Source organism: Lynx canadensis, chromosome B4, assembly GCF_007474595.2.
Source record: "Lynx canadensis isolate LIC74 chromosome B4, mLynCan4.pri.v2, whole genome shotgun sequence".
NCBI classification, from domain to species: Eukaryota; Metazoa; Chordata; class Mammalia; order Carnivora; family Felidae; genus Lynx; species Lynx canadensis.
The window spans coordinates 18,836,914-18,861,115 of NC_044309.1; the positions used below are offsets into that span (position 1 = coordinate 18,836,914).

General features: G+C 38.5%; 1 protein-coding gene and 1 pseudogene across 4 annotated transcripts in view; both read left to right on the forward strand.

Annotated features, from left to right (window-relative positions):
- Positions 1–24,202, forward strand: part of PLXDC2 (plexin domain containing 2) — a 455,171-nt gene that overhangs the window by 292,652 nt on the left and 138,317 nt on the right. The window lies entirely within an intron of this gene.
- On the forward strand, positions 6,701–8,197 carry LOC115517929 (annotated as a pseudogene).

Below are 24,202 nucleotides of genomic sequence, written 5' to 3' on the forward strand. Positions count from 1 at the left end.
AACCGACTGAGCCACTCAGGCGCCCCTACCCTGGTTTTGTTGACATATAATTGGCATAAGGCAATTATTGGCATATGGCACCGTGTATGTTTAAGATTTTACCTTACATGTATTGTGAAATGATCACCGCAATAAGTTCAGAGATCAAAACAAAAGATGAAAAGAAAAACAAAAGGTTTTCCTTGTGATGAGAAGTCTTAGGATTTACTCTCTAAACACCTTTCAAATAGACAATAGACAAGCATATAACTACAGTCATATTTTATATTACATCCCTAGTACTTATTTATCTTTTTAAAAATATGTGTTATTGAAGTATAGTTGGCATACAGTATCCCATTTATTTCAGGTGCACAACACAGTGATTCAACAATTCTCTACATTGTTCAGTGCTCACCATGACAAATCTAGTCACCATCTGTCACCATACAATGTTATTACAATATTAATTATATTCCCTGGACCACACTTTTCATCTCTGTGACTTATTTATTTTCTAACTGAGAGTTTGTACCTTTTAATCCCCTTCACCTATTTCTCCCATTCCCCACACCCCCTCTCCCCTCTGGCAACCCGTTTTTTCTCTGTAGACAATATAATATTTTTAACCATAAGCCCTATGTTAAAATAGGCCCTGTGTTAAAATGCAGTAGATCTCCAGAACCTGTTTTGTTTTATTGTTTTGTTTTGTTTTTAGAAAGATTCATTGGTTATCAAGTTTGTGATAGGTGCAAAGTTCAGATCACAGGTGGATAAAAAAAATGCTGAGGGGTAAAAAAAAAAAAGGCTGAGGGTTTTTTAAGATTTTTGTAATGCAATCATGAGGAAGTTCTATGTATTGAGGATTTCTTGTGTTTGTTTATGTATATACAAAGGAGGAAAAGCTCGATCAGAACTGAGATCAGAAATCATCTTGATCGTTTTCTGGTGGACAAAAAGAAAAATTTGAACTTTTCCTAACCCTGGAACAATAAATTACCTAGTTTAAAAAAAAAAAAAAGAGGATTCCCATCTATGATGACTAACCCCTACCCTCAGGGATGTTACAATATTTACATTTGTTTGTCTTTATGAAATAGAATATCATATTCTCCCAAATTTCTGCTTACACTAGATAATCTTACTATTATAATATGTCTCAGTCTTCTGTTTCCAGGATGTACCTAGCAATAGCTGTTGAGTTTTGGGCATTGTGTCAATGACAATGTGTCATCATTTTTTATAATGCATTATTTTTATAAAGTACAATGTTGCTGCCTTCAGTGTGAGTCACTGTCAAGTAGTGGTTTTAAATGTTCCATACAAATTGACAACTTGAGCATATTGGCCGTTGTTATTCCTTGAGTGAAGAACCAGCTTCTTGGGGAGCCTGGATGGCTCTGTCAGTTAAGCGTTCAACTCTTGATTTCGGCACAGGTCATGATTTCACAGTTAATGAGGTTGAGCCCCACATCAGGCTCTGTACCGACAGTGTGGACCCTGCTTGGGGTTTCTCTATCTCCCTCATGCTCTAAATCTGTCTCTCAAAATAAATAAACATTAAAAAAAAAGAGTTGGACGCTTAACCAACTGAGCCACCCAGGCACCCCTCAATGGAGAATATTTAAATATATTTTTAAAATACTACTCTAATTAGGAAATGATCTTAGAGTAATAAATCTTTAAAACTCAGAAGACCCTTAACTAGTCAATGTAATGCCAATGCATGGAAAGTAAGCTCCCAGAGGGCAGGAGCCTCTCCATCTTTTCATTGCTGTATCTGGTCCCCCAAAACAGCATCTGACCTGAGTCAACCCTCAGATTGCCACGGGGGGTGGGGTGGGGGATGAACGAACTATGCAAAGCACAGTTTTCTTTTCCAAGCAGTCATAGAGGTGTAGCAAATGCTGAGTCTGAACCTTTCTCTCCTCAAAGGGAAATTCATATGTCTAGGAAAGGAAACAAATATATATATGGTATATATATTTGGTATATATTTTGGGTACTATGTTTGATATATTTATACCAAATATATACCAATATGTATGTAAATATATACCAAAAATACCTTCAGTCTGTGGGAAAATTGAAAACTTACATGAAAGTTCAAAGGAATACGAGACATCTGCCTAGCAGGGATGGAGATTGTTGAGGAAGAAGTGTTTAACATAAAGCTGGAGAACGTGCAGCTCTGACAGGTATAGTTTATGCAGAAGAAGAGCTCTCCAGGAGGGGGTACAAAGATGAAAGAAACTGAAAAACTATGCAGGGAGACCTGACCTTGCCTACCCTGGAGTGAAAACCGGACGGATAAATTAGCGCTGGGTCAAGGAGGCCAGTAGAATGACAGACCATGCCACTCAGAGGTGTTTTACTATCACCTTGCAGCGTAAATCAGTCCTGTCTCCTGTGATCTTTATCATAAGCAATAAGAGAGAATGGCCTGATCAGAAATATTCGTTCTATTCCTTCACCTCAGTGGTGGCATTCATACTCTAAACTCTTCCTCTTTTGAGATCAGCACCCCTTTGGATTTCTGCAACAACATCTCACCTGGTGTATTTCCTTCTCTGGCCTCCTGTGCACCTTCCCATGCTCAGGCTCATCCACCCTGAAGGCTGGCTCCAGCATGCCTATCCCTGGCCTTCCTCTGCACACCGCCCACTGGAACACCCAGCCTCTCATCCTGCTTCCACACCGCTGGCTGCTGGAATTTGCATATTGAGTCCTCATTGTCTTTCCTCCTAAATCTTCCTCCCATGTTCATCAATCTGTACATGTTTCTTCCAGTTCTGCAGAATCTACGTTTTTTTTTAGTTACCTTTGTTTTGTTTTGTTTTTTTCCCGTTCTATCAGCTCTGTTCATCTTTCCCCCCACAGACTCTGTTTCTTTGCATTCCCACTGCCAACAGTCAGGTTCCATATCGCCTCACACCTGGTTGTTCCTGTCACCTCTGGCTCCTCACTGGTCTCCTTGTATGCTGTCATTCCCTCACCAGGGAGTCTAATTCTACCAGAACTAAAGTAAACTGTATTTTTATTACTCTCCCTTGTTAGAAGGTGGAGGGTCCGTAATGTATCCTCTAGACTGAGAAGGCACTTTAAGACTGAGAACAGAGCAAGCCATTCCATTTCATTTTCACAGAGTTTTATTCAGGGTAACCTGCTGATAGGGGCATAAGGGGAATCAGGCAGGCAGATGATCCAGGCAGTATGTGGTTATTCTCCAAAGCTATTCTCCACTTCATCTGGACTCCAGTCCCCAGCTTTTGTAAAGCCAGGGGCATGGTGGTGTGGTCACCATCTGCACACCAGAGGGTCTCTACTAGTTATCTAAAGTGGAGTCTTTTGTGCACCACTTTAGGGAAGATCAGAACGAGCCTTCCTGCATTCTGGTCAGGACGTACGTTAACCTCCACAGGGCCTGGAACACGTAGCCCCAGGGGGGAAGTCACTGTGTGGGCACGAACGGGGCGGAGGACCAAAGATGGAGTCAATGTTGTTCGCACTCCTACATCCCTCCTCTTAGTTACACAATAGAAATCAGTGAAAATTTGCAGAGAACCAGTTATGTGCCACACAGAGCAGTAGGCAGAGGAAACAATGATCAATGCATTCCCTGCCGCAGGGGAACATTCAGTTTAGTGTGGGTGATAGACATAAACCTAAGTTACTCACAATGGAACAAGTAATAAAATGCCTTAAAATTCTTTCTGTCATTTTCTGTTACCTTCACATAAGTTTATTCATTTTAGCCTTGATAGTAAATTCTTCATGACATTTTAAAAAGAAATTTATTATCAGATTGCTTTAAAAAATGGAATTAATTCTTTTACTTAAACCAGCAATTGGTATTATGTTGTTTTGTAATTTGAAAGATAAATAAATTTCTTTATTCAGTGTTAAATTTTTTAAAACAATTGCCTGTGATTCAGAAAAAAAAATATGTTTCACTTGGACTATAGATATTCTCCAAATAAACTATACACATTTATAAACTAACATCTGGTTTAGTTTATTTTAAAAGCTAAACCAAAAATGTCAAAGTGAGATGTTTGTTTTGTCAATAAATGTTGTAAAGAATCAGACTGTAGTCATTGTAAGAAGGACATATTTACTTCATTTTTAAAATTGGTTAGGAATGATTTAAACATTAGTGTTATTAGCTTAAAATAGACTATTAAAACTCTCAGACGTTTTATGATAGCCCCATGGTAAGCACAAAAATAAAACATATAGAAAATACACAACATTTAAAAAAAGAAAATACACAACAAAAAAAGAGAAAGGAAAAAAAATATACCATTACAAAATCAATGAAATACAAAGCGGATAGCAAGACAAGAAAAGATGGACAAAAGAGCTACAGGATAGACTGAAAATAATTAACAAAATAGAAATACTAAGTCCTTCTCTATCAATAATTACTATAAATGTAAATGGATTAAACTCCCCAATCAGAATGCTTAGAGTGACTGAATGGATTTAAAAAATCCAGCTACCTGCTATCTACAAGAAACTCATTTTAGATTTAAGGATACACGTAAAGGGATGGAAAAATATATTCCATATAATTGGTAACCAAAAGAGAACAGGGACAGCTATATTTATATCAGACAAACTACACTATAAGTCAAAACTGTCACAAGACACAAAGGACATTATATCATGATAAAAGAGTCAACACAGTAGGAAGATATAACCAGTATTAAAAAAAAAAATCTGCGCCTAACATCAGATAAAACAAACATTGACAAATTTAAGGAGAAATAGACAGCAGTTCAATAATAGTAGAGACTTCAATACTCCACATTCAATAATGGAAGTAGCATCCAGACAGAAAATCAATAAAGAAATAGTATACTTAAATAACACCGTACACCAAATGAACCTAACAGACATATACAGAATACCCTACCCAACAGCAGCAGAACACACAGTCTTCTTAAGAAAATTGTACATGGAACATTCTCCAGGATAGATCGTATATTGGGCCACAAAAGAAGTCTTAATGTATTTTAAAAGACTGAAATCATATTGAACATATTTTCCAACCACTGTAGGATGAAACTAGAAATTAATAGTAAGAAGGAAAACTGGAAAATTCACCGATATGTGGACTTTAAAAAACACACTCTCAGACAACTAATGGGCCAAACAAAAAGATCAAAGGGAAATTGCACAATATCTTGAGGCAAATGAAAACAAAGACACAACATACCAAAACTATTGGATGTAGCAAAAGCAATAGTAAGAGGGAAGTTTATAATTCTAAGCACCTACATTAAAAAAGATCTCAAATAAACTAACTTTACATCTTAAGGGACTAGGAAAATCACAAGCTAAACTCAAAGTTATCAGAAGGAAGGGTATAATAAAGATTAGAGCAGAAATAAAATTGAGACCAGAGAAACAATAGAGATATCAACATAGCTAAGAAGTGATTTTTGAAAAAGAGTAGAAAAAATGACAAACTTTAGACTAACTAGAAAAAATAGAGAAATGATTCAAATAAATAAAATCAGAAATGAAGGAAATATTAAAATTGATGTCACAGAAATAAACAGGATCATAAGAAATTACTGTGAACAATTATATGCCAAGAAATTGGATAACATAGAAGAAATGGATAAATTCGTAGAAACATGAACCCTACCAAGGCTAAATCATGAAGGAATAGAAAATCTGAACATATCTATAATTAGTAAGAAAATTGAATCACTGGGGTGCCTGGGTGGCTCAATCGGTTAAGTGCCCAACTTCGGCTCAGGTCATGATCTCATGGTTCATGAGTTTGAGTCCCGTGTTGGGCTCTGTGCTGACAGCTCAGAGCCTGGAGCCTGCTTTGGGTTCTGTGTCTCCCTCTCTCTCTGTCCTTCCCCCACTCACACTGTCTCTCTCTGTCTCTCAAAAAATGAATAAATGTTTAAAACAATTAACAACCACAAAAAAAGAAAATTGATTCAGTAATCAAAAAAAAAAAAAAAAACTCACAGCACAGAAAAAGATCATATATCTCCATGGGTGAACGCTACTAAAGATTTTAGAATTAACACTAATCCTTCTCAATCTCTTCCAAAATATGGACAAAGGAGGGAATACTTCCAAACTTATTCTGTAAGTCCAGCATTACCATGATATCAAAGCCAAAACAAAGACATTACTAGAAAAGAAAAATACAGAAAATTATTCCTGATTAACACAATACTAGCCAACAAACACATGAAAAGAAGCATAAACCATTGCCAAATGGAGTTTATCCCTCAGATGGAAGGATGCTTCAGTATATGAAAATCAGTTAATGTGATTCACCACATATCCTATCCAGGGCTGTTTGGCAAGAAAAAGTAATAAAAAGCATCCAAATGGGAAAGACAGAAATAAAATTATCTCTGTTTGCAGATGACATAATTTTATATGTTGAAAACCTTAAGGATCACACACACACACACACACACACACACACACACACAAAAGTGTTAGAATAAATGAATTGAGTAAAGTTGCAGAATATAAAGTTGACATACACATATAAGTAAAGTTTCTAGACACTAATACCAAATTATCTGAAAAGATAACCAGAGGGAGGAAAACCTCTGCTATTTATATTTATATATTGTTATTATTATTTACATATATATTCATGTTTATTTATTTATCTATGTATATTAGCATTGGAAAGAAAAAAATAAGTTTAACAATAAATTTAGCCGAAGAGGTGAAAGACTTGTATACTAAAATCTATAAAACACTGGTGAGAGAAACTGAAGAAGACACAAATAAATGGAAAGACACCATGTGTTCATGGATCGGAAGACTTCATGTTTTTTAAATGTCCATACTAGTGGCCCAGGACACTCTGCATTCCGCGTGTATCTCGAGGGCATGTCAGACACATTCTTCTCCACCCCTTAAGCTCTCTCAGCGTCATTGCCACTGTATTGCCAAGATGTTGCTTTCTACCAGGCTGACTCTGGACGAGCTGGATGTGAAGGGGAAGTAGATAGTCATGAGGGTGGACTTTAACGTCCCTATGAGGAACCAGATAAGAACTAACCAGCGAATCAAGGCTGCCATCCCAAGCATCCAATTCTGCTTGGACAATGGAGCTAAGTCAGTTGTTCTTATGAGCCATCTGGGCTGGCATGATGGTGTCCCCATGCCTGACAAGTACTCTTTGGAGCCAGACGTTACAGGACTCAGATCTCTGCTGGGCAAAGATGTTTTGTTCTTGAGGGACTATGCAGGCCCAGAAGTGGAGGAAGCTTGTGCTGACCCAGCTGCTGGGTCTGTCATCCTGCTGGAGAACCTCCACCTCCATGTGGAGAAAGAAGGGAAGGGAAAAGATGCTTCTGGGAATAAGGTTAAAGCTGAGCCAGCCAAAATAGAAGTCTTCAAAGCTTCACTTTCCAAGCTAGGACGTCTATGTCAACGATGCTTTGGCACGACTCGCTGAGCCCACAGCAACATGGTGGGAGCAACATGCCACAGAAGGCCAGACATTTCTTGAGGAAGAAGGAGCTGAGCCACTTTGCAAGGCCTTGGAGAGCACAGACTGATCCTTCCTGGTCCTCCTGGGAAGAGCTAAAGTTGCAGACAGTATCCACATGATCAGCAATATACTGGACAAAGTCAATGAGATGATTATTGGTGGTGGAATGGCTTTTACTTTCCTTAAGGTGCTCAACAACATGGAGATTGGCACTTCTCTGTTGATGAAGAGGGAGGCAAGATCAGCAAAGTCCTCATCTCTAAAGCTGAGAAGAACAGTGTGAAAATCACCTTGCCTGTTGACTTCGTCACTGCTGAGAAGTTTGATGAGAATGCCAAGACTGGCCCAGCCACTGTAGCCTCTGGCACACCTACGGGTGGGATGGGCTTGGACCTTGGTCCTGAGAGGAGCAAGAAGTATGCTGAGGCAGTTGTTCAGGCTAAGCAGATTGTGTGGAGTGGACCTGTGGGCATATTTGAATGGGAAGCTTTTGGCCAAGGAACCAAAGCCTTCATAGATGAGGTGGTGAAAGCCACTTCCAGGAGATGCATCACCATCGTAGGAGGTGGAGACACTGCCCCTTACTGGGCCAAATGGAACACAGAGGATAAAGTCAGCCATGTGAGCACTGGGGGTGGTGCCAGTTTAGAGCTCCTGGAAGGCAAAGTCCTTCCTGGGGTGGATGCTCTCAGAAGTGTTTAATACTTTCCTGCCTTTTGGTTCCTGTGCACAGCGCCTAAGTCAACACATCTCTTGTGTAGCACTTGCCACATCTCCACTTGGCATTGACTAAATCTTCCCTTGTGTCAAGATTCAGCTAGTAGCCAAGAGATGCAGTGCCAGGAGCCCTTAAGCAGTTGCACAGCATCTCAGCTCCTCTTTACTGCACCCTGGATTTGCCTACATCCTTCAAGATGCCATTTGAATTCCTTAGTAACTTATAATCACTTGGTGATTATGTATCCTAGAGGGCATATACTTCTATTTTGCCTTTTAGAAGAAACTGCGCTATGTTAGCTTCTCTTTTTGAAGTAGCTTATTCTGATTAACTTTGTCCTTGTTTTACTACTCATCATGGAAAAAAGATGAAATTTTAATTGTAGAGGGATAGGGAGACAACATTGGTGATCTGTTAAATAAATAATAAAAATATCCATTGAAAAATAAATACAATAAAACGTCCATACAACTAAAGCAATCTACAAACTTAATGCCATCTCTACCAATGGTAGAGAAAAATGCCAATTGCATTTTTTTATGATTTTTTTTAATGTTTATTTATTTTTGAGAAAGAGACAGACAGAGCATGAGTGAGGGAGGGGCAGAGAGAGAGGGAGACACAGAATCTGAAGCAGGATCCCGCCTCCGAGCTGTCAGCACAGAGCCCAACACAGGGCTCAAACTCACAGACCATGAGATCCTGAACCTGAGCTGAAGTCAGTCACTTCACCAACTGAGCCACCCAGTCGCCCCAGCCAATTGCATTTTTTACAGAAATAGAAAAAAATGTTAAAATTCATATGAAACTACAAAGGACTCTGAATAGTCAAACAATCTTGAGAAAGTAAAACAAAGATGACGGTATCACACTTCCTGGTTTCAAAACATAATACGGGGCACCTGGGTGGCTCAGTCAGCTAAGCGTCCAACTTTGGCTCAGGTCATAATCTCATGGTCTGTGAGTTCAAACCCCGTGTCGGGCTCTGTGCTGACAGCTCAGAGCCTGGAGCCTGCTTCGGATTCTGTGTCTCCCTCTCTCTCTGCCCCTCCCCGTCTCATGCTCTGTCTCTGTCTTAAAAATAAATACAAACATTTAAAAAAATTAAAAATATATATATTACAAAGTAATGGTACTCACATAAAGATAGACTGTAGCCAATGGAACAGAATAGAAAGCCAGAAATAAATGCACATATATACAGTCAATTGATGTTCAACAAGGGTACTGAGAATACACAATGAGGAAAGAATAGTCTTTTCAACAAGCAGCATTGGAAAAAGTGGATATCCACAAGCAAAAAAAATGAAATTGGACCTTTAGCTTACGCCATACACAAAAGTCAGGAGATCAAAGACTTTAACATAAGGTCTGAAACTGTAAAACTCCTAGAAGAAAACATAAGGGAAAAGCTTCATGACATTGGGCTTGATAATGATCTTGCAGATTTGACACCAAAAGCAAAGGCACAGAGCAAAATAAACAATTGGGACTACAGTTGACTCTGAACAACATGAGTTTGAACTTGAACTGTGTGGGGCCATTTATACACAGATTCTTTACAGTATGGTACTGTAAATGTATTTATCTTATGATATTATTAACATTTTCTTTTCTCTGGCTAATTTTATTATAAGAATACAGTATATAATATATACATAACATACAAAATATGTATTAATTCTTTATGTTATTGGTAAGGCTTCTAGTCAACGGTTGCCTATTAGAAGTTAATCTCTTGGGGAGTCAAAATTTATACATGGATTCTCAACTGGACAGGGGTTAGGTGCCCCTCAACCCCCACACTGCTGTTCAAGGGTCAACTGCACATCAGACTAAAAAGCTTCTGTGCAGCAATTGAAACCACCAGTGATATGAAAAGACAACCTACAGAATGGGAGACAATATTTACAAGTTCTATACCTGATAAGGGGTTAATATCCAAAATATATAAGGAATTCCCACAACTCAGTAGCAGAGTAATAGCTCAATGTAAAATATGGGTGAAGGTCTTCATTGGCATTTCTTCAAAGAAGACATACAGATGGCCAACAGGTACACAAAAAGATGTTCAACAGCACTAATCATCAGAAAAATACAAACCAAAACCATAAAGACATATCACCTCATACCTGTTAGGATGCCTACTATTAAAAAAAAAGATAACAAGTGTTGGAGAGAATGTAGTAAAATTGGAACCCTTGCATACTGTTGGTGAGAATGTGAAATGGACAGCTGCTATAGAAAACAGTATGGAGTTCCTCAAAAAATTAAAAATAGAAGTACCATATGATCCAACAATCTCACTTCTGAGTATCCAAAAGAAGTGAAATTAGAATCCCAAAGAGGCATTTGCATTCCCATGTTCATTGCAGAATTGTTCACAACAGCCAAGGTGTAGAAACAACTTAAATGTTCGTCAACAGATGAGCGGATAAAGAAAAATTGATCTACACATAGGATGGACTATTAGCCTACAAAAGGAAACCCTGCCATATGCAACAACATTGGTGAACCTTGAGGACTTTATGCTAGGTCAAATAAGCTAGTCACAGAAGGACAAATATTGCATGATTCCTCCTATATTAGGTATCCAAAATAGTCAAACTCATGGAGGCAGGAAGTAGAATGGTGGTTGCCAGGAGCTAGATGAGGGGGTTAGAAGTGTCCACTGGTTAGAAAAGTTTCAGTTATGCGAGTTGAATAAGCTCTAGAGATCCACTGCACAATGTTACGCTTCTAGCTAACACTACTGTATTGTGCACTTAAAACTTTAAGGGGGTAGATCTCATGTTAGGCATTCTCACCACAATTTTTTTTTAAAAACGGAATGAACAACCAACTGTCTTTGTAAATTTTCCGTGAGATCCCAGAGTGCCAATCTCATGCTTACCCTCTCTCATAACAAAGTGAATTTTCCCAGGTGGCAAATAATCTGACAAGAATTTGATATCTAGAAAGTTCACAGATCCTAGCATGCACCTTTACATGTTTTCCAATTCTCTATCACAACCTTCTGATTATCACTAGAATTTTATTTGACAGTCTCCACTGAGTCTTTCAGTTACTGAACAATATGGAGGTAAGAACTTAAAAGGTTCACTTATGAAAATAAAGGAAGTTCAGATTCTGTTTTCACTACTCCCCTATGCTGACTTTGGATTTTGAATAGCTCCGCTGCTCATTGAATAGTCTCTATCACTCTTTTCCTGAAAAAGAAATCTTCCCCTGCATTTGACTCCATGTTTTTCTCTCCATTACCTCCCAATTCAGTGGGAGAATCTCCCGTGGGGATCTTTAGTGACCTTTTCAGCTTTTTTGGCTCTCGTGTTTGGTCATCTGTATTAGGTTGGAAACCCTCAGAACAAGACTTCTGTCAGAGTGTAACATTTATATAGTTCTGTTTCATAGATTTTTAAGTATACAGATTTCATTGCCTTGTATTTATCTAACATTATGTCAATACTTATGCTGCCTTAGATTATTCCAAAGAGAGGTCTGCGTGGAAGTTGGAAAGAAAATCCTTAACATGGAATGTATTTGCTGTGTCTCTTTATATACCACTTGTGAAATACTAATGCCGCGAACAAATACATCGTCAGCAGGAAACTAATGCCTTTGTCGTATACACTGGCCTCTACTTAAGGTTTTCTTTAGACCTCAGAAGATGACAAGACAGCATGGAATAAGTGACCCTGGACGCGATTTTTCTAGTTCCCTGAAGAGTAGTTGATCTATGTGTGTCTGTGCATCCTCACCTTATCTGGGGCAGAGCTACAAATCCAGTTTCATGGTTAAATTAGCAGGTAATCCCTCCGTTTGCAAGCCTTGAAATGGTGTGTATCCTTCAGAGGAATCTGATTATGGCAGATCCCCAAGGTTCCCGCTTCAGTGCACAAGGGCTTAACTCAGAAACAACGGACTCAACAGGGGAATGAAGTCAGTGACGGAAACAGCCATGTGATTCTTTTGTTGGGATGCTTCCCGCTGCACTTGAGCAACAGGAATGGGATTGGGTCGTTTGCACACTTGTATTCCAAAACTAGCTGTTAAGCCTGGATTTAGCTTTTCCTCTCCACCATTCCCCCCATCTTAGTAAATGGCACCATCACCTTTCATTTGACTCCCTCCTCAGCACTCTCCTCATGTATCCAAGGAAACATCTGCACAGTAACTGACTTCTGAAAAACCTTCGATGTATCTGCTTCTGGCCACCTCATTCCTAGTGGACGCCCATTTCATCTTTCCACAAATTATTGAAAGAGGCAGTGAACTCTCACCCTATTTTAAGTATGTCTTCTTTACTCCTTGTCTATACTCTGCCTGAATAAGCTTTACACTTTTTTTTAAATATTGCAGCTCTCCAAAAAAAAAAAAAAAAAGATAATAATATAGAAAACTTTGTGTACCCAATAGCCAGTTTGAAGGTGGGGGGGGGGGTGGGTATAAAACAGACACAATTGAATTTTACCTTTCTCCACGTGTTCCCCACTTTTCTTCCCTGGACATAAGCACTCTCCTGAATGTGGTGTTTATCAGAATCTTTCAGTAGAGTAAATCTTGTCACGTTAAGCCTCTGCTTCAACCCTTCACTGTGCTTCCATTACTTTTAGTCCCCAAACCTATTCCGTGGCTGGCGTGGCCTCCCGTGGGCTGTTGCTGTTCCCCTGGCTGGCTGCCTCTCTCCAGCCTCCTCACACACCATCCTCTATGAGGTCAGGGGAGGCCCTCTCCCCGCTCTAGCTGCCTGGTGTAATCACTCAAACATACTCAGCACTCCATAATTGCTAGCAAGTTGGATGAACACATGAGTGACCGCCAGACATGTGTTGAGATACAAATACGAAAAAGCTCTTGCCCCTGTCCTCCAGGGTTTGCAACAGATGATAAGACAGGGGAACAGACCAGGGGGTGGATGTGAAAATCAACAATTGTAAACCAGTGAGGTTGAGGCCTATAATAGAAGTTGGGATGCGCGCAGGGATGGAACACCAAAGGGCGTAATCAGATCTTCTGGGGTTGGAGAGGATAAAAGACAGCTTCTCACAAGAGGAGACGTTTAAACTGAAGCTTGAAAAATGAATAGAATTTTTCAGGGCACGGAAGGAGGAGAGCGTATTTCGGGCAGAGGACTGCAGCTTGTGAAAAGTGGGTACGACGCAGGGCACCCGCGGGGAGCTGGGAGTGGCTGAAGCATTGGGTCCGTGTGGAGAAGAGGAGGAGAACCGGGCAGCGGCCAGACCAGGGAGGGCTCTGTATACTGAGCTGTGGCATTGGGACCATTGTCATTGTTGAAACCCAGTTTATTACGTCTGCGGCAGATGCTCTGCCCGGCCAAGCTGAACAGCAGATACAAAGATGAGTAACTTGACCCACCTGTGCTTAAAAGCCTATCTAATAAGGAGACACAACAAATCCACAACGCAAACGGTTTTTGCCCCTCTTTTTCCTCCAGTAGAAGTGTCTCTGGAAGGGCTGTATTTAATGAAATTGGGATTTTTTTAAAAGACTTTTTTGGTAAAGTCATCGGACGGGAGCTGAATGGCCACACACCAGAGGGGCCAGTGTCACACTCCAACGCCTGCGACTCACTCTTGCAGTGTGACCGCGTTGTAGTAACTAGTCTTTAAAAACCTCCACAGTTGCAGAGCCTACAGAGGATGGTGACAGCCACCTGAGAGGCTGTGGTGACCCATGTTCGCATGATTTTAGACCCCACCTTTTGCAGGATGGCATGGGGTTGGTGGGGGGCCTGTGCTCACCTTCTACTTAAGGTCAGCCGTGAGGGGACACTCGTTCGCATAGTTCAGTCCCTGTGGGTGGCAATAGGAGATAACCATTTCTTTAGCTTAAGAATGGTCATCTTTCTTAATAACGTGTAAATACTCCTGAGAGTGGATAACGTGGTAAAGATTATATCCCATTCTCACTGTAGCACATAATAACTCATCAGATTTCTCCTGAGTGAAGGTTTAAATATGAAGGAGAGAGCTAATTGCCAGTGTATAGCTACATCGGGTTTCTGACAGTGGCATTGTATGAAGAAGAAAATGTGGAAGCCTGAACGATGAATGCTCATAAATTTTGTATCTCCCCACGTCTCCTGTATCCCAAATTCGTGCAAAGGTTAAAATGTTCTTAATTTTTATTCTAAAAATCTTAGAGAGGCGTTCCGTTAGCACTGGTGTCTGATCGAATACAGGCTTGCCTCGGCTTCATTGAGCTTTGGGCACACGAACGAGATGAGCTTTTATGGCCGGTTATGTCATTGAGGCCAAATGCTACCTGCGCCCCCTTCGCTGCTCCATTCACACACTGAACAGGAACTTCAAATGAATGTCCAGGGAAAGAATTCCTCCCAGCACGGTGGACCTTTTGATTCTGTGCCTTAGCACATATAAACTGAAATAAAAAAAATATTTTATCCCTTCAGTTCTAATTAGTCTGAAGCAGTTACACAAAAGTGCACTCGAGATACGCGCTCTTGCTGCTCCAACACAAAGACAAAAATATGAGAAAACCAGGTTATCAATTACAGTAGAGCTTCCATGCTTTCCCACAGTGTCCTTTGAGGAGTGCCTCTTTTTAACTTAGGATATGATAGTTTTGCCCCCCGAGCCTTTTTGTCAGATATAAATATGGTGTTGGGGGGAGCATATCTAAGCATCTCTTTTATTTTCCCTGGGAGGCAATAAAATGTTGTACCTGCACTTGGAAGGTCGTTTTTCACTGGTCATACCAGTTAACCTAAGGGTGGGTTTGCATGATTCCTTCCCTTTCTGGGGTTGTCCCAGGACTGTGGTTCTATTTCCTGTCCTTTGTTTGCCATTTCTACCTCTTCCCAGTGCATGTTGTTCTGGTCGAAGGCACTGTATTGAGAAGTTAAATGAGGCTCTTTTGTGAATATCACTTCCTACTGCTTTACTTTGGTTGTATAATCAGATGTTAAGGTTTAGTTGAAGTGAACGTGTTGAGAAAGAAATGGAAAAAAATGGCATCTCTAAATGAGATATCAAGAGAAGTGAGGTGTTCAGGTATCTACAGGTTGATGGCTTGCGAGAAGTTTATCTGTCTCTAAGGTGGAGAGAATTCTTTAGAAATAAGAAGAAAAAGAAAGGAAAAATAACCAGAATTGTGATTTCATCTAAATGTTTTACAAAATATTTTTTCAGGCTTGTAAAATATCTTTGTGATAGTTGTTTTAGTTAGATCCTGAATTATATTTCTTTCATGTTCTATAGATTTCCACTTACCATTTAGATATCTATTTTCAATAAGCCTAATTGTTTTCTGCATTAAACCAATATACAAAATGTAGCTAGTGAAAAAGAAATAAAAGGTATAATGATTAGAAGGAAAAAATATTCTCATTATTTTCTAATGAAGTGATCATCAATAAATTAAAGCCCCCCAAAATGTACAGATTATTAGAATTAGTTCTGGAGCTGAGTAAGATTTCTGAATCTAAAATCAATATACAAAGGCAGTTTTCTGAATGCCACCACAAACTGTTAGAAAATATGATTGAAACTAAAGTTTTCAATAATAATAATATCTTCAAAAAAGACTAATAAGTAAATTGGAATAAATCTAAAAATGATGTACAAGACATTTTTGAGAAAATTAATTAAAAACAGCTTAAGATATCTAGAATGCTAAATAAATCTATATACTATGTTTATGGGTTGGAAGACCCAAAATCAAAAGGAGTAAATTCCTGCTAAACTTACTTAAAATTTCAGTGCAATTTCAGTCAAAATCCGACACAGTTATTTTATGTGTGTGTGTGTGTGTATCTTGATAAACTAATTCAGAAGTATGACAGAGTGAAAGACTAAGAATAGTCACACATTCTTTTGTTTTTTAATGTTTATTTTTGAGAAAGAGAGAGACAGAGCCCAAGTAGAGGAGGCGCAGAGAGAGAAGAGACACAGAATCCAAAGACACAGAATCCGAAGCAGCCTCAAGTTGGGCTCTGTGCTGGGCACGGAACCTGCTTAGGATTCTCTTTCTCCCTCTCCCACTACCCCTCTCCTTCTTCCTCTCTCTCTCTCTCTCTCTCAAAAAAAAATAAATAATTTTTTTAAAGTAAAAAGTGTAAAAACATAAAGGAAGGAAATGATAAATTAAAAAATGTATGAAAGTGGTTAGCAATAAATTTTAAAAGTCATATTTATGTTTTATTCTATATCTTTTAGGCTGGATGGTAGATAAACTGATACATGGGTGTTTATTACTTATTCATATATGCATAAGCATATATTCTCTGCATATGTTATGAATTTTATCATTTAACATTTATTTTTAAAGCCATTAATATACATAGTCATAATATATACACATATATATATATATAAAAGCAAGTAGCAATTAGTCAAATGCCACAAAATATCCATATATGAATGTGTATGAATGTTTGAATATGTACTCAGGAATTTTTAAATCTAAATATCGCTTGCAAAGACTCAAGGTCAAGGAAAATGCTTTTTTAGTATTTGGTCAAATTTTTTTTCAAATAGGATTATAGGAAGTAGAATGTTCTACATTTGAATTAGGATCTAATTTGTGAGATAAATGGTGGTACTAACCACATCCTACTCTTTTCGGCCTCAGGGACCATATAACGAATGCAACCATATAACGAATTCTGTAAGGTAGCCGTGCTGGAAGAATAGATATTCTTTTTTTATGTTTTTATTTTATATTGGAGAGAGAGATAGAGAGAGAAAGGGAGAGAGACAGACAGAGCACAAGCAGGGGTGGGGCAAAGAGACAGAGACAGAGTCTGAAGCAGGCTCCAGACTCCCTCTGAGCTTTCAGCACAGAGCCCTACGAAGGGCTTGAACTCGCGAGCAGTGAGATCATGACCTGAGCCAAAGTCGGCCACTCAACTGACTGAGCCACCCAGGTGCCCCTGGAAGAATATATATTATAACAAACTCTTCCCTGAGTCAACACTAGGAGGAGATGACTGAATAAACTTGTTTGTTTGTTTGTTTGTTTGTTTGTTTATTCATTTGGTGTGAAGGTAAGAGTTGTGAAAGAAACGTAAGGCATGGATGGTAGAAAGTCTTAGGGCTGCTTTCAATCTCTCAGTGCTCTCAGTGACTACAGTCTTTCCTAAATTGGAGCTGATAAATTTCATAGAAGAATACAACCTATTTTTGAAAATAAATGCCTCTTTGAAAAGCTCAGTCTAGGTGGTATTAGCCAAGATATTGATGGGTTGGGTGCATCTGGGTCAGATAAACGAGTAAAAATATGTCTAAAATGCTTTCAGAGGAAGCAAACTAACTGGATTGTTAACTGGGAGTAAGGATTTTATGATGCTTCAGATTTAAGATATTCAATATGCATTTTGTATTGATTTACAAATCCATATACTCTAAGATTTGCTCTTCCTCAAAAGAGAGTAATATAAGAATAACCCAAGGATACAAAAACTCCACTGCTCTACAACATGAGTTTCATTTTTCTAATTCAGACAATACTTGCTTGTTTTCCTTAACCATGTTGAAAGCCACTTCTTATCAATATTTCACATGAGTTCTTAGCAACCAAGAAGTAAAATGCTTAACTGTAGTGATGAGTTCCACTTAGTTCTCATTAACATTATATGTATAACATAATGTGAATATGTTAACATATTATTAACATAATATGAATATATACCATAATTAAATATAAGAAAATATAATATATAATTATAAAATATATAAAAAGTAAATATATAACATGTTTGTGTATGTGTGTATTTGTATATGTGTATATACACACACCATACACACGCCTGTATACATTATAAACAAAGCCAAATACATATTTTCCTTTCTTTTCTCAAATACACTGAGTTTTTCTTTTGGCATCTAATGTTTTGAGTGTTCAAATTGTAGGGCATATTGAAACTACCAAGTGCAAATTGTCATATGAATGTACAATTGGGTCAGTGCTCTTTTATTAACAAGCTGTTTTGTCCCTCTCACTGATAATTCATCTTCTCAAGGGACAAGACTACTAAAACTTCAGAGAAAATGTAGTTGTGGTCACAATTCTGTGACTGTGAAAGGGCTCATGTCTCAAGGAGGTCAGAAGTATCACAGTTGGAATCTGACCATAGGGCTGCAGAGATCAAGAGCAGACAAGGAGAGGAATCAGTGTAGCTGCAGAGCGAGTCTCCCCAGAACCCTGATTGTAAAAGGATGTCACAGGGCAATACTGATGTTCCAAATGTATGTTGAATGGTAGGACTGCAGCTACTTTTCTGTAGCATTTCTTCCTGACCAATGCACACAGCAGTGCTGTTTAGAAGGGGTTAATTTTAACCTAATTTTACAGAGGAAATTGCAACTCAATGAGAGTGAAGACAGGAGATCATACCTCTTGTACAAGATGAATTCAAACCTAGGCCTGTGCAGTCCACTTGAACTCCTCATGGTGAGAAATGCACACACACACACACACACACACACACACACACGCACACACACATTGCGTGTGTATTATATATGCATATATATATGTATATACATATGTATATACACACACAAATATATGCACACATATACACCCAAACTATTTACATACTGTCTATCTAAACATTGCATATATGACACTATATATATGACATGATCTAGAAGTTAAATGCTAAGGCATTAAAACCAAGACCATCTGAGGCAACAACTGGGATACTTTACTTACACTAGAAAAAAAGGAAAGAGCAAACCCTTGATTTGGAACTAGTTGTGCATGGCAGATGGCGGTTTTTGAGAAAGCAAAGCTTTTCTACTCCCTTTTATAGCTTCTATCTGGTCTAGATGAACGGTATTTCTCTTGCACTAAAAAAGGGAAGGACAATGAAAACATGGTCAGTACATTCAAGACCTTTCATGACCCGACTTGGAAGGATTGTGGTAAAACTTAGGGATGAAATCTCTGTATCTCCTATGAATGTCTAAACAATGAAGGGAAACAAAATCATTTGGGGAAGAATGGATGTGGGAAAGCATAGTTATAACTTCAAAAATATGGACTAAAATTTGTTTTGTAAACTATAGGCTTGCATGGACCACTATTCAGGGCAAGAATTCAAAGGAGTTATTCTCCTGCTACCTAATATTTTCACTTCAAATTTACCTGATTTTGAAAGTAAGATATGCAGTACTACAGATTATTCAATAAATACAAGAAGGTCTGATGAGACAGGAAAAAAGTTCCCTATCTGAATATGGCCTCCCTTTACATTTGGCCATCTTGCTTCCAGGGCTCTTTCTGGTCATTTAAAAAATGGATGTTAAGTCCTTTGAAAAGGATGGGATAGTTTTTATTGTTCTTCAGGGTAAGGGGGAACCCTGGGGATAAAGTAAAAGCCACAGCAGGTCATGTGCTCCCCTCTCTAGAGCAAGACAGAGCCTGGATGGAAGGCCAGCTGGTAACTTTGAGCTGTCCTAGGTGGTTTCCCAAAGGGGTTACTTAGTCCCAATAAATGTGCAGAAATTCTAGGGTCAACTGATATTCACAGGTCAAGAAGCCAAGTAGTTGTTTTCTAGAAAGACTACCCACAGGGAGCAGGGTCCAAGAGATTAGGTGGGAATCAAGATAGAGGCTTTGCAAACATAGAGCAGCATAACCAACCCCAAATTAAACAGACCTCAGGTACTGGCGTCTAACTCCCAGCTAAAACTCTGCTACATGTGAGTCCAGCATTTGATGCAGGATCTCTGGATCCCCAGTCGGGGTAGGGGCAGGGGGAGGCATAAATAATTCAATGCAACCCTCCCATTCCTCCCCATGAAGGAATAAGACTTTTGAAATGTTACCTGGATCAATCTGAATAGAGGAGACGAACTTGTTTCTGAAGCAAACGAGCAATCAATGCTTCCATGAGAAGCCATGCACCACACAACTACAGGGGGGTGCCATTCATTATCTGCAGTGTGAATGGACCCATCTCTGCAAATCCTACATCATGAGAAACATTTGGAGCAGAAGGAAGAAGGGTGCTGTTGACAGGGGCCACTGGCAATTAACATGAGTTAAGAATAAGTCACATGGATTTATTTGAGAAACAAGATGGAGAAGGCAAGAACTACAGGCTACAATTTTGTCACCGGTTCAAAATGAAAATGAAAGAGTTACAGACTGCTGTCTTTCTTTCTCTCCACATCTACACAATTCTGGCTCCTGCTCTTTCCTTCTAGAGTTGGAGAGAAGCACTTTATGTAGTCAACATACATTTTTATATCGGTAATTTCATGAACGTAATTCGTAGCCAATAACCAAGTTGTCACTTGTTGCCTTTTTTCCCCCAAGGAATGGCTTTGCTATGATTTGTAATCCCCCATGGTGCCTCGGGCCAGTGGAATAAAGGAGTCTCGGAGATGTGATATATTTTAACATATATATTTTTTATTTATAGAAAATGCACTTGATATATTTTACCTTAACAGCTGGTTGGAAGTGTAAAGGGAAAATATTTGGTGAGTGACAATATTGTAGGTTTCTTCCAAGGAGCCACTAGTTGGCAAGCTCACATGAAACTCAGAAATATTTTTTTTTCTTTTTCTTTTTGCTTAAACATCTAGGTTGCATGTACAAACCAGTATCCTCACAGTGAACTGTGAGGTCTACTCGCAACAATTTTGTCCAGAGGAAGCCCGTTACATGAAACCTATCATTGTACGGTTGCAGCTGGCAGACAGTTCCATTACCAGATAACTTACCACAACTTAATTTTCGAATTAGCAGTTGCTGCCTCATATGGTTTTGTTTAAAAGACTGACTTAACTACAAACAAGTATTTGTCTGAAAGGGGTGTAGTTTACAGCATAGTGAGAATGCATTGTGATTCATCAAATGGCATTTTTGAACAATGTACGTTGAATTATGCCCAGACTTCACTTGTTCCCTTCAAGCAAGCTTGTCAATGACAAATATCGAGTGACTGACAGAACAATTAACCACAAACACTACCCAGTGAAATAACTCAGGCTTTCGTGAATAGAAAGGGACCAGATCACATGTAAAGCTAGTGAGGAGTCCTAATGGGGAATCTGTTCTCTAAATCCTCATGGAACAAAGACCATGAATTTCAGATCTCTTTGATTAGCGTGTAGACAAGTTCGTACATCATAAAGGCAATAGTGCCTTTGTACTCTAAAGGCAGCATTTAACTATCAGTGCTCAATGCCCTACAGGCACACACATTAGCTCCAACCTTTCCTCTGGGGTCAAAAATACCAACTGAAAGATGATGAAATAAAATACTTTATGTAGACCTTTACACATTAAAGTTTCATAGAATGTTTCACATAGCCTTTATTACTATGACACTTCCAATTAAATGAAATAACCGTTTGCAACCAATAAGATGTTAAGGTTTTTACAAGGTGCTTACTCCATCAGAATGTAAGACAAGATATCTCGAATGTAGAACTTTGGACATTCAGGCTTTTAATTATCTGTTGCCCTGTAGTTAGAGTCCACAGTATACCTTGACCCAAACTAGAAGAGTGAAGAGAAACATATATCATACCATTTGGGTCTGAAGCACAATTTTGAAATCATATAAATATCCCAGTGTAAGTCCAATCAACTAGTATATATTAGACACAAAAGACTTCAAGAGGTAAAAATTAGAAAGAATTTAATGGATTGCTTGTTGTCTGCACATTTTTATTTTAAACACTGACTGTAAGTGTTTTTTACACATCAACTCGTTCAACCACAACAGCCCAATGATTACTTCCCCCGTTTAACAGATTAGCGAACTGAGCCACTAAGATGTCAAGTAACAGTCACACCACTAGGATGTAATTTGCTTGTACCATTAAGTAAATTCTGGAATCATATCATCCACCTACCGACTTAAGGCTCATTTGGTGGATTGCAATAGAGGAATCCAATGTAAATCTATCCATAAAATTTGTCAATTAAAAGAACAGAGGCTGAAACGGATCCGAGGTGACTACAACTGTGCTCCAAAGTATAGGTGTTAGAATTTTCACCAAGAAAACAGGTTGTTTCTCCCTCAAACTCCTTTTAAATAAGAAGCATGTAGTGATCTAAGGAGATATTTTATGATTAGCCCTTCATGTGGCTACCAACTGTTTTGAAAAAAATAATACAAATATTTTGCTTAAACTACTCCATAATGTAAACAACCAGAAAAAAGGAAATACAGTAAAACCTTGGTTTGGGAGCATAATTCATTCCAGAAACGTGCTGGTCATCCCACGCACTTGGTATATCAAAGCGAATTTCCCTATAAGAAATAATGGAAACTCAGGTGATTTGTTCCACAACCCAAAAATATTCATAAAAAAATTATTACAATACTGTAATAAATACAAAATAATAAATAAAATACAAAATATAAAGAAAAATAAGCAAATTGACCTGCACTTAAAACCTTAATGGCTTGTGTGAGGGACACAAGAGAGAAGACAGTCATTGTAGAGGACGACTTCCACTATCGCTCATGGAATCACTGCTATCTATTGGCTCAATGGAATCTTTTTCTTCATAGGGGCCATTGTATATGCTCACATGGATGTTGACTACAGTACAGTATTAATAAACTTGTCATATACTATATTTAATGTAACGGGAAATAAGGCAGCAGAGGAAAGGGTCTAAATCTGCAGGCAGCCTGACCTAGAATGAAGCAAAGCATTCCTAAGCTTCCTCTTTTATGAAAAGCAAAGGACTGTCCATAGGAGCTTTGAAGTGACAAAAAAAAAAAAAAAAACACACAAGTGCCAGTTTTGGATACCTTCCAACATTCTGAAAAATCACTGATTTCTAACAGACACCGAGACCTGAGACTGAGCATCAGAGCATGGGGGATGATCACCCACAATCCTGCAGAGAGAGAGAGAGAGAGAGAGAGAGAGAGAGAAGAACCATTAGCTCAGTTGTGATCATTTGGCATCACGTTTGTGACGTTTGGCATCATGTACCTCGTATTGCAAGACATCACTCGTTTATCAAGTTACAATTTATTAGAAATGTTTGTTCGTCTTGTGGAACACTCACAGAACAGGTTACTTACAATCCAAGGTTTTACTGTATATATTTTCTCTACAATAGAGCATGCCTCAAAAAGCTAAAGAAAAGAGGTAAATGTTTAAATGGGATGTTGGCAGCTCTAAGTGCCTTTGAAGCTTTGGAGAAGTTTTCTTCCATGAAAGCACTCTCTAATTTGCATAACTGGTTCTCATTCAACACCTAATCAGATTTCCCTACTATCAGTAGGCCTGTAAGGTTTTTCCCTCCCTCAGGTACTAGCCACTGCTGAAAGGACATTTTCAAAATTTAGAAATGTATTGAAAAGTCAGTAGAACCCATCACTACAATTAACCATTTCACTCCATGGTCACCAAGAACTAGGAACCGCCTTGCAACAGGGTTAAGGGAAACAAGCATGTATTCTCAGAATTCGCAAAATAAAACTTACGCTGCGGAGTAAGTGGGGTTTTTTGCACCCTTGACTTCTTTTACATATTACTCTTGGTGGTGGCAGTGGTAATGGTGGAAATAGATTAAGAGCAGTGGTGGATGTGTTCGCAGTTACAGTAGCTGTTTCTTGTTAATTGTATTTGCAGCACTGTAGTATAGTCAGAGCAAAAATAACTTATTTTAATGTTACAGAGATAGAAGAACAAGAATCATAATGATAGTTTTTATATATTAACAGATTCTTCCATATTTTTACTTATTTCTGTGGGAACAAGATGAGACTTCGCTTTTGCAATTTGGGAAATTGTAGTTCTAGAAAACTTTTTCCTGGTGAAGGCAAGGGGCCGTTAAGGATTTGTATGATTTGAAAACTGGGTTATGGAGAATGGGGAATGATTTTTTTTTTGCCAAATCTATGTGGAAACATCCAGAGATAAAAATATACATATATGTATCTTTTAAGCATTAATAGTAAGAATTAGACATCTGAAATCATTTATGGTCCTGCATTTTGCAACTCTGTTTTCCTGGGAACTTGCTGCTGCTTTTCTTACACT